Below are 10,577 nucleotides of genomic sequence, written 5' to 3' on the forward strand. Positions count from 1 at the left end.
CGCGGCCTTCCAGGTGGCTGCGGCTGCAGGCGCCCGCCCTCGTGCCGTGCCCGCCGGCTCGTTCTGGGGCTGTGGTCGAGACAAGGTCTCGCCACCGGGCCCGGGCTGCCCTCTCTCCTCAGCCTCCTGGCGCTGGGATTGCAGGCCGAGCCACTGAGCCCGGCGGTGTGTGTTTTGGTTGTGGTTTTCCCCGTAACAACTTGGACACTGCTAAGTAACATTCTGTCCAGTAAAGTTTGATACGGCCAACGATACTCTTTTCCTAAAACTCGTAAATAATTATCTGGTATTTGTATATGGTTTGTTTCTTCTACATAAGGTTTTTTTTTTTACTTCAACTGACCTGCTGAATTTGCACTGATATTATTAAAAAACAAACAAGCAAAAAAAAAAATCCAGATTTCTGTCCAAAGCAAAGCATATGGAGTAATGAATTCTTAGCAAGGATCTTAAAAAATGTATTCTACCATGATTCAGATCTGAATCTGATCAATATTCCTTAATCTCACATACATTTGTAAAAAGAAATCCCTCATCTTTTCACCCATAGATCTGTTTTGTTGCGATCTTGGACCATTTATCCCAGATGATAGAAAGATGAGGTGAGATTTATGTGGGAGGAGAAATATTTTGCACAGACCTTTGAAAATATTTCCATTTGGAATTCATCTTTCCTTTTTTCACTTTATCAAGTAAAGCCAGTGAAGATAGAGGTTTTCTTAATTTTGCTAAGAAATTTAAATACGGCCAGGCATAGTGGCTCATGTCTATAATCCCAGCACTTTGGGAGGCTGAGGTGAGAGAATTGCCTGAGCCCACAGGTTCGAGACAAGCCTGGGCCACTTGGTGAGACCTCATCTCTACAATAAATCAAAAATCAGCCGGATGTGGTGGGACATTTGATGAGCTCCTAATACATTGATAAGCCTCACAGGTCTGGGGAATTAACTTGATGAAAGGACAATTACTTCTCTGATTCTACAGGATTCAAGAAGTCTCATTGCACTGGAGAGGCTTGGGGTTGCCAGCATTTGGAAGTGTGGTAGAGTCCAAGCAGTCTTGGCATCAGGGAGTCTGTGCTCAGATTCCTGCCAACTTCTTCACTGGTTACCACTTGGAACCACACTGAAGTCTCCCTGAGAGAATGACCCTTATTGCAAAGCACTAATACATGCTGACGTGAGGTCACATGACACATACTAGTATGCTCACATGAACTTGCCGTTTTCTGGGTTAAAATTGGTTTAATACCAGCAATTTCATATGATTCATTATAAAGCATATTCAGTGGGGGAGGAGTGACTGCTGAATTTAATGTTCTCTAAATTCAGTTTTCTGGAGAAAGAATTTATAACCTGGTTCCAGGTACTTAATATCTCTAGCAGGGGAGGCATCTTGACCACTTTCTCCACAGCTGCACTCCTTTGCTTTATTCTGAAAATAGCTGATGTTGTGCTTGTAAGCTAAGCATTCACGCTCGTAAGTCTTGTCCCTTTCAAAGACAAAGACTCATAAGATTTATTCTGCTCTGAAATGTTTATGGCTGCCTGGAGAAATTAATCCAAATTGATAAAGTTTTAAAATTCACGGTGTGAAGGGAATCAACACCTCTGTCTGGTTATAAATAAAATCACAGCAATATATTAGAATTTTTTATTACTAACTTTTTTGTGTGCAAGAATAAAAATTTATTAAATAGTGGTGCTTTGGTATTTCAGAAATGAAAAGAAAAACCATTAACTCGATTGCTTTTGTAACAGAATAGAACTTTCCTAAAACTTAATACTGTCCGTCTTTTTAGTTCTATGTGGAATAATGTGACTTCATAGTAAAGAATACTCACCTAAACCCTTTATTGTCCTTATTAAACTGCCTATTGACCCTACTTCTTTAAAATATCAAGAAAATGTACCTGCATCTTGGCATGGGTGTTTGGCTTCCATTGCAAAAGCTGACTCATCAGAATCTTCAGGAGAAACTTTCAAGTGCTGTGTGTCCTCCTTGGCTCTGTCATTGTACCATGAAACAGGGAGCCTGTCGGGGGACGTCAGATTCCACTGAGGGGGCCATTGTGTTAAGAAATATTGATGTGGAACACCTCATATATGGTAACTTCCAGGACCAACCGGCTGAGACAAATCAAGTCTTCAACTCCAGTGGTCTCTTACCTGGTTATGGTGTATGCTTTTTTGTAGAAAAGGTGAATTTTCATGTAAAATGCTTGCCCAGTTTTTCATAGAACTAATATTTCTCAGTTCCCAAGAAATTTTAAGTTTTTTAGCAATTTGTACGCTTTTTAAAAAAATAATTAAGGCATACAGTATCGCCTGATGCCGGAGGCCAGCTCCGGGGGCTTCACGGGGACTGAGAAGGAGGCGTGATGAGGCGAGGGAAGGAAGAGTTGTGACCAGAGTTTCTTTTCAGGCACTCTGGCCCTGAAGCACACCAACGCTGATGTATTTATATCATAATTTTTGGCACACACTTAGCAGAAGGTTAACAGTAAAGGAAAAAATTAACAATCAAAACATATCGAAATGAATGTATGACGTTCTGATGATTTTACAATTCTTATGATTTCTGCATAACTATATGGTTTAATAATGTCTACATATAAGAAGCTAGCTGTTCTTGGAAGTGTTAACTTATGAAAAGGGCAAGGTTAATATTAGTCAAAAGGTTAGCAAGTGGAAAGTAAAACTTATGCTTTATAGAGGTAAATAGTCTATATAGACATAAAGGTGTTAGGCATATAACCTTTAATAGTTTTAATTTAAAGGTCGCTGTCTGTGATGAGGCAGTGTCTATGTTTATTTATATATACCAATCATTTTGCTTTTTACTAAGTGCTGACCTTTGGGTTTTAGAAAGCAGGCACCAAGGGGGCCCACTGCGTTTTTTTTTTTCCTATAAAGGTAAGTTTTTCTACTTAACATGTCTTTCATCTATCCAGACGTTTCTAACCATATCATCATCATATGCGCCTGTATAAGGTAGTGGAGGGTCAAGCCATTCTAAGTTTTGCATACCACTCTTTCCTCTAGGTGCCCACCAAATTCTGACATTCATATTATAGCCTATATGGGGGCCTGCTCTAATAGTTGGCAAGGGTTTGTAATATTGTTTCAAAGCTTTAAACTTGTGGCTACCCTGGTGTTGTTTGTATGGCTTAACTGTGTTTGCTTTAGTTTGTACCTCAGTTTCTGTCATTTCTCGATACCATAGTTTTAACATAAAGTAGAACAGTTAGAAGTACACTTTGTCACAGTAGGTTTTGGAGTAATTGGTTGGGTCATTGTGACCTGTTGGGTTGCTATTTGTATTTCCTGAGGCATGGCCAATGGTGAAGCATTAACTGCTCTATTATTGAACAGTATAATGGGAACAAACAGGTGACCATGAGTCACAGGACATTCATGTAGAACTTTCCTCAAGACTTTCCATGGGGCTTTGCCACACACACGGATCCCTTCTGGGACGTTGCCTTCCAGAAGGGTGTCTTCATTCAGTTCCCATGCTGAGTCCTGGATTGTCATGGCCTCCGCCATTTGAAACATTAGCTGCTTTATTATTAACATTATAGATGCTGTAATCCATAACTTTAGTCACAGCGTTCTTTCCCAAGGGGAGTTTTAAGCATATTATTCCTGTAAGGCATAAGCACAACAATATAATGGGAACAAACAGGTGACCATGAGTCACAGGACATTCATGTAGAACTTTCCTCAAGGCTTTCCGCGGGGCTTTGCCACGCACACGGATCCTTCTGGGGCTTTGCCTTCCAGAAGGGTGTCTTCATTCGGTTCCCATGCTGAGTCCTGGATTGTCATGGCCTCCGCCAGCCTGAGAGCTTGTTTCAAAAATTAAGTAGTGACGCAAATCTCATGTTTAACATTGGCATTACAAGCAAGCACCATGGATGCAGGAGAAACATGTAAAAGGAGTGTGTCGGCAGACACACACAGCAGAGGGTACTTGCCATTCCAACATCTTGTGAAGCACAAGGGGCAGGATTTTCAAGTTCTTAATGTGCAAAACAGTAACTAGATGCTAGAGTCATAATGAAATCCATTGATGCTGAGAAAATATAATGGAAGAACCATTTTAAAGCTGTTAGCTGCAAGCAGTAGAAAGGGCAGTTCAATGAGCTAACGTCCAGCATTTCTACCAGAAGATTGCTCTGCAGCCCCCGTCATATGCCCACCTTCAACCAACGTGACATGCAGCTCTCTGGATGAGCTTGAAAGGCTTTGCAGGAAGCCGGTTAGCCTGTCTGACGCCCCAAACTCTTTGTCCTGCCCTTGTGTAGAATCTTGGAGTCATCCCGGGCTCTGACATGCTTTTCACCTGCAAGTCAATGCCTCTTTCCTTTCCAGAGAGGGGGGCAGTTTCTCAGCCCTGGTGAAGTGGAAGCGGCATGGCTTCGTCACGGGCCTCAGGCCTCCTCTCGGGCCTTTCCAGCCTGCACGAGGTGTGGTTGGTCAGTGAAGGTGTAGAGCAGTGTCTGTTATTTTATTTATTTATTTTTAATTTTAAAATTGTGGGGTACAGTGAAGGGTTAGGTATACAAATATTCATTGTGCAAGTACTGTTGTTGATGAGGTATGCCCCGCTTCCCCAGGCAGATTTCAACTACTGTCAATCCCACCTCCCTGCCTCCCCTGCCCCTCCACCCCCCACAGTTTCCCGCTACTGTCAATCCTTTTCTTATAGTATTCCGGTAGTTGTTCAAGGTCCACTTACGAGTGACAACATGTGATTATTTTATTTTAAAATAGAGACGAAGTCTCACTCTTTTGCCTGGGCTGGTCTCAAACTCCTGTGCTCTCAGGCGATGGTCTCCCCTCGGCCTCCCAGGGTCCTGCTGATAATGATTGGGGTTGTTTGGCATCTGCTGTTCTTTCCTGATTTTACTGTTGCCACCCAAGAAGCCTTGAGAATTGAAGGCCTGAGCTTCTTGAGCCAGGCATCTGCGAGCTCACGCATTCTCTAGCAACGAATGAGATGGGCTGTCTCAGAGAAGCTCGTGTCTGGCTTCGGCGTCGCCGTGGACCAAGGCCCACCAGTCTGACGAATGTGAACTCTTGTCTCTGCCCTTTATATGAGCTGCTGCCTGTTTAGAGCAGGGAGTTGCTGCTGCCTGTCTGTTGGGGGGGTACTGAATTGCCGTCGTGAAGCTGAGATTCAGCTGTGTCTGAAGATGGTTCTCTCCTCCCAGTCCTCATCACCTACCAAGCAGGGCCACGGTGTCTGAGGTGAGCTCATGATTCCGCTGGGAAAAAATAAGTTTTTTCTCAGCATCAAGTGCTGCCTGTTCATTATATTTTTTCACAGACGTGAAGTGAATAAGACCTTAAACCTGCTGGGAAACTGCTTACCATGATTTCCCACTGTATTATATGTTTGTAGTTAAAAACTCATGAGTAGTAAAAGTACACGTGAACAAACAGACACGTACAGAATTAAATACTTGTGACATTTTTATGAGTCCGCATGTGTATTTGTGCTGTAAGAGCAATTATTTCTTCATGAAACCCTGGGGATTTAGGTCTTTCTGGGTCGGGGATTTTACCAAGCTCTTGTAATTTATAAAGAAAACTTTCATTATTACAAGGCAAATTTAAGTGAGTGACTTCTGCATAAAAGTTTAGCATAAGAAGGGTCATCTGTGTTAATTTGTTTATTCCAAAGGCTGTGGAAATCTTTATAAGATGGCTGCTTTGAGAAAATACAATACCAATATCTCACAATAATTCATAGAAATTAGGAAGAAATAACAATATCCCTATTCTTAGAAAATATACTCGGAAGTATTTAGGGGTAAAATTCCATATTTGTGGCTTATTCTCAAATGATTCAAGAGATACAAATATGTGTGTGTTTATATTATATATCTGTATACATATGTGTGTATATAACTGGGGTGCCAAAAAAATGTATACGTATTTTAAGTGATGTTATCTATATGTTACTTTTCTTTTTTAATTTTTTTGAGTTGGAGTCTCACTCTGTTGCCCAGATTGGAGTGCCATGGCATGCTCACAGCCAGCCCAGTGTCAACCTGCTGGGCCCATGCGATCCTTCCGCCTCTGCCTTCCAAGTAGCTGGAACCATAGGCATGCTACCATGCCTGGCTAATTTTTTTTTTTATTTCTTGTAGAGACAGAGTCTCGCCAATTTGCCCAGGCTGGTCTCAAACCATGGGCTCAGACAATCCACTTGCCTCGGCCTCCCAAAGTGCTGGGGTGACAGGCTGAGCCACCGAGCCCGGCCTTATGTACTTTTCAGAAGTGTCTGGACACGAATGGTAACCACAGTGAGCACCCCTTGTAATTGCTGAAGTCAGATGTGACTTGTATTCACCTTTTATTATCGGTATATATTGAGTATTACAATCTTAATTGTGTGTGTGTGTGTGTGTGCGTGTACACACACATTATATATATGTATGCCTATTCTTTCCCTCTTTGTCTACACATACAATAGATGATTCTGGGTAAAAGTTTAAAGGTTATGTAAGTGTTTATACCATTTGTATTATTGTAACTTTTCTGTAAGCTTGAAATTATTCTTGAATATTAAGTTAAAATTTTTTTTAAAAACTCAGGCAAATCAGTGATTGTTTTCTAAATAAATATATTTTTAAATTTTATGTCATTTTTTTGTTTTTTTGAGTTGGAGTCTCTCTCTTGTGTAGGCTGCAGTGTAGTGGCACACTCACAGCCACTGCAGCCTTGATCTGCTGGGCTCAGGTGATCTTTCTACCTCAGTCTTCCAAGGAGCTGGAACTACAGGCACGCGCCACCATACCCAGCCAGATTTTTTTTTTTTTTTTTTTACTGTATGGACAAGGTCTCGCCATGTTGCCCAGGTTGGTCTCGAGTTCCTGGGTTCAGGCAACCCTCTCCTTCTCCCAGAGTTCTGGGATTACAGGTATGAGTCACTGTACCCAGGTATGTCCTTTTTTACAATGTCTTGCCTCACGTTTATTTTTTCTCCTTTTCCTGTCTCTTCTTTTAGAAGGCTAAGGCTTGTGAGAAGGCCATCTCCGTGGGTCAGACGGTCATCACAAAACATCGGAACACCCGGTATTACAGCTGTAGAGTGATGGCTGTGACATCACAAACCTTCTATGAGGTCATTTTTGATGATGGCTCCTTCAGCAGAGACACGTTTCCTGAGGATATTGTGGTGAGTAGGTTTCCCTGGGTGCCTGTTAGTACACGTTTTGTAAAACCAAGTAGATGAACCCTTCACAAGTGTGTGTGCCCGCCTTTTTTTTTTTTGGCTTTTTGTAGCTTGTTCATTTTATTTGTAGTCCTCATCATCATAAATAATATCCGGTGAACTTAGATTAATCTTTCTGAGTTATTTTAATTGAATGAGAAATGTTATTTGTCCAGGAAACATAAGGTAGGTGCTGTCTTCATTTGTGCTATTAGAAGAAATTACTTGAGACTGGGTAATTTGTAAAGAACAGGACTTTATTTCTCACATTTCTGGAGGCTGGGATTTCCAAGATCAAGACATCAGCCTTTGGTCTGGTGAGGACCTTCTGGCTGCATCCTTGCATGGCAAGCTAGCCAAAGGCTGGGTGAAGTCTTTTTTAGGAGGGTTTCAATCCCTTTAATGAGGGAACAGCCTTCTTGGCCTCATCCCCTCTTGAAGACCTCACTTCTGAATGCCAGTCCATTGGCAGCACCTGAGTTTTGGAGGGGACCCGCTCGAACCATAGCAGATGCAAATCTGCCTATTCCTTTTTGTGTCCAAGTGTTAGCAAATTTGAGTTCTCGTATGCCTTTTATTTCTTTATGCTTAACTAGAGAATGTGGCTTTGATTAATCTGATTTGACAACGTGTTTAAATCTTTTGGTGTTTTACGTGGGAGCAACAAATGCACGCAGAAATATAGCCGTGGCGTTTATCGAGTTTCTTAACCATGATCCAGACCTGGAGAAAGAGTGAGAGAGAGAGGGACACAGAAAGAGAGAGAGTCTTCTCCGTCTTCCGTTCCCTCTGTGAACACCTTGGACCTCATCCAGAGGAGTCAGTGAATATGTGACAGAGTGTGACTTGCTTTGCTTCAGGGCTTGCTTTTCAGCAAGGCGTGTCCACGAGAAGAGCGCTTTCCACAGAAGGTTCGTTGACACTGAAACCAAGTGTCATGGCTGAGATCAGGGTTGGTTAGTTTGGCAGTCCCTCCTCCTGTGCTTTCTCCTTCCAGGGGCATGTCAGTCTGGGGAGCCAAGACTAAATAACGCATTTATCCCTTCTGTCTTGTCCTGGGTCTCTCTTGGCGCTTTGTCTTTTTTTTCTTTTTTTGTAATTGGAAAGATGTTTCTCAATGACTCTTTAATAGTAATAATTGTACATCGTGTGCAGTTGAAAATTAAATGTGGCCTTCTGAGATAGCTCAGAAATATTTGGTCTCCTGGGTAGAAGAAACTTTGGTTCCGTTAGTTTTGTTATGCTTATCTCTCTGTGCTGGCAAGAACGACTTGTATGTAAATAAAAGTGACCTTATGTGAAAAATTTTAAAGCAAATGAATTTAGGCAAATTCAAAATCCCAGAACTTGCTCTGTACCAAAATAGTGACTTATGTTTCTGAGTAGGATTCTAACTGCAGCTTCCCTTTACTGCACTGCTATTGTTATTTGCAAACAGCATCCCTTAGGTGGTAGGCTCTTCTTCGTCGAATTAGGCATCCCTTCTTCAAGCACTCAGTCCACATTCGCTGAGTACCTGCTATGCCCCACCATCACACTGTGCTCTGTGAAACATCGTGAGAGAGAGGACGTAATCCTTGCTCAGACTTGGGAGTGAGGAAGGCTGCTGAATGGGTACTTTCTAGACCATGAACCATGTGCAGAACCCATGTGGTTCTGTACACAAACCACAAGCCACCTGCCACCTGTCGGGCCTGGAAGAGTGAGGGCGGATGCGTAAGGGCTCGCGCTGACGTTGACCACAGGCCAGGCAGTGCTCCAAGAACTGGACCCATGAACTCAGTACTTCCTTACCACTCTACACACAGAGGACTATTATTTTTTACCTTTGGTTGCTGAGAAAGCCGAGGCACAAAGAGGTGAATAACTGTCTCGAGGCCACATGCCAGGAGATGTCAGAAATGGCGCTCGATTCCATGTGATCTAGAAACTCTGCTCTTACCCCTTGGGACAGAAAGGACATTTCAAGCCGGAGGAGAAGGGATACGCAAGGACAAGAGTGTCAGGCAAAGACGCGGTTGACTGAGGCCCCATGACTTTGACCCGCCCTGCCCAGGCTGCGTCCTTGTTTCAGAATTGTCCTCCTTTTGTGCCGACTGTGAGTACTAACCCAGCAGAAGGGAGAAGACATTTTGGAGGGAGGACAGTGGGATGAAACGAAGGACTTCTGAGCAGTAATTCCAAAGCCTGAGCACAGCTAAATGGAAAAAACAGTGAGGTCTTTATCCCTGAGAGTATGTCACGAATCCTAGGTTCCTTTTTATCTCATAAGCCTGCACTCCAACCAGTTTTAAGCTTTCCTGGAATATCCTTCATGTGTACATTGGAAAAGAATGTCTGTGATCCTGGAAGTGTTTTTGAAATCCCACGAGTCTTTCCTTTGACATCTTCATAGTCTTCAAAGGTGACTTTAAGTACGCATGGGTGTCATGAGAAGAACACAGGGGCAAAAACTTATAAGCATCACACTATTCAAATGAACAAGAATGAAAAAGCAGAACTCTCTACAGCTGGGTTATCTAGCGTTTTGCTACGGGTTTAAGGCCTGGCAGCCGTTGTGAGCGTGCTTGTGGCCACTACTGTCACCCTAGAGGACGGCAGGAGTGCACACAGTGCTATGAGCTCACACGGATCGGATGAGGGGCATAGATCTAAGTTTGTGTGGGCAATAATTTACTTAGAAAAAAATCTCATCTGTAGGGAGTTCTTTTCTCTCTCATTCAACCCTTCCTTTCTCAGTACCCCTCACTGCTCTACCCCCATCTATTGCCTTTTGGTTTCCTGTTCCAGCCTTCTGTGCCAAGTAGGAATGGTTCAATCATGTTGTGTCTTCAGGTTCTACATGCTTTCTCGCAGGGTCGCCATGTGTGAGCTGCTGTGGCCTCTGCCTCTTTGTCTTTTTGGTGCTGAATGCAGCTTTCCCAGCTCACTCCTTGGCCGCTCTGTAGAAAAATCTTTTTTTTCCCTTATAATATTGTGGTAGGCAGGGGTTTCTGGAGCTCCAGAACCGACAGGAGTTATAGAGAGGGAAATAGATTTGTGAAAAGGAATGGGCTCTATGACTTTGGAGGCTTGAGAAGGAAGGCCCAAGATCTGTAGTCGGCAGGCCCAAGACCCAGGCAGGGCTGACAATTCAGATGGCGTTCAGAGGCAGGAAAAGCTCGGCATTCCAATTTTCAGCGAGTTGGCCAGGAAGAATGCCCTCTTACTTGGGAAGAGTCCGTTTTTGTTCTCTTCGTGCCTTCATCCTGATTGGATGAGGCCCATCCACAGGAGAGAGGGCTTACTCAGTCTACCCGTTTAAATGTTGAACTCATCTGGAAACACCTAGAACAAGGTTTGGCCACGTG

General features: G+C 43.0%; 1 protein-coding gene across 1 annotated transcript in view; it reads left to right on the forward strand.

Moving 5' to 3' along the window:
• Positions 1 to 7,191, forward strand: part of KDM4C (lysine demethylase 4C) — a 311,749-nt gene extending 304,558 nt beyond the window's left edge. The window contains exon 17 of the mRNA XM_021707860.1: positions 7,021 to 7,191. The gene's annotated coding sequence lies outside the window, so the exon portion shown is untranslated. The remainder of the gene's footprint in view (positions 1 to 7,020) is intronic.
• The last annotated feature ends 3,386 nt before the right edge of the window (positions 7,192 to 10,577 follow it).

This window comes from Carlito syrichta, unplaced genomic scaffold (genome assembly GCF_000164805.1).
Source record: "Carlito syrichta isolate Samal-C Ts95f unplaced genomic scaffold, Tarsius_syrichta-2.0.1 Scaffold126534, whole genome shotgun sequence".
In the NCBI taxonomy this organism is placed as follows: domain Eukaryota; kingdom Metazoa; phylum Chordata; class Mammalia; order Primates; family Tarsiidae; genus Carlito; species Carlito syrichta.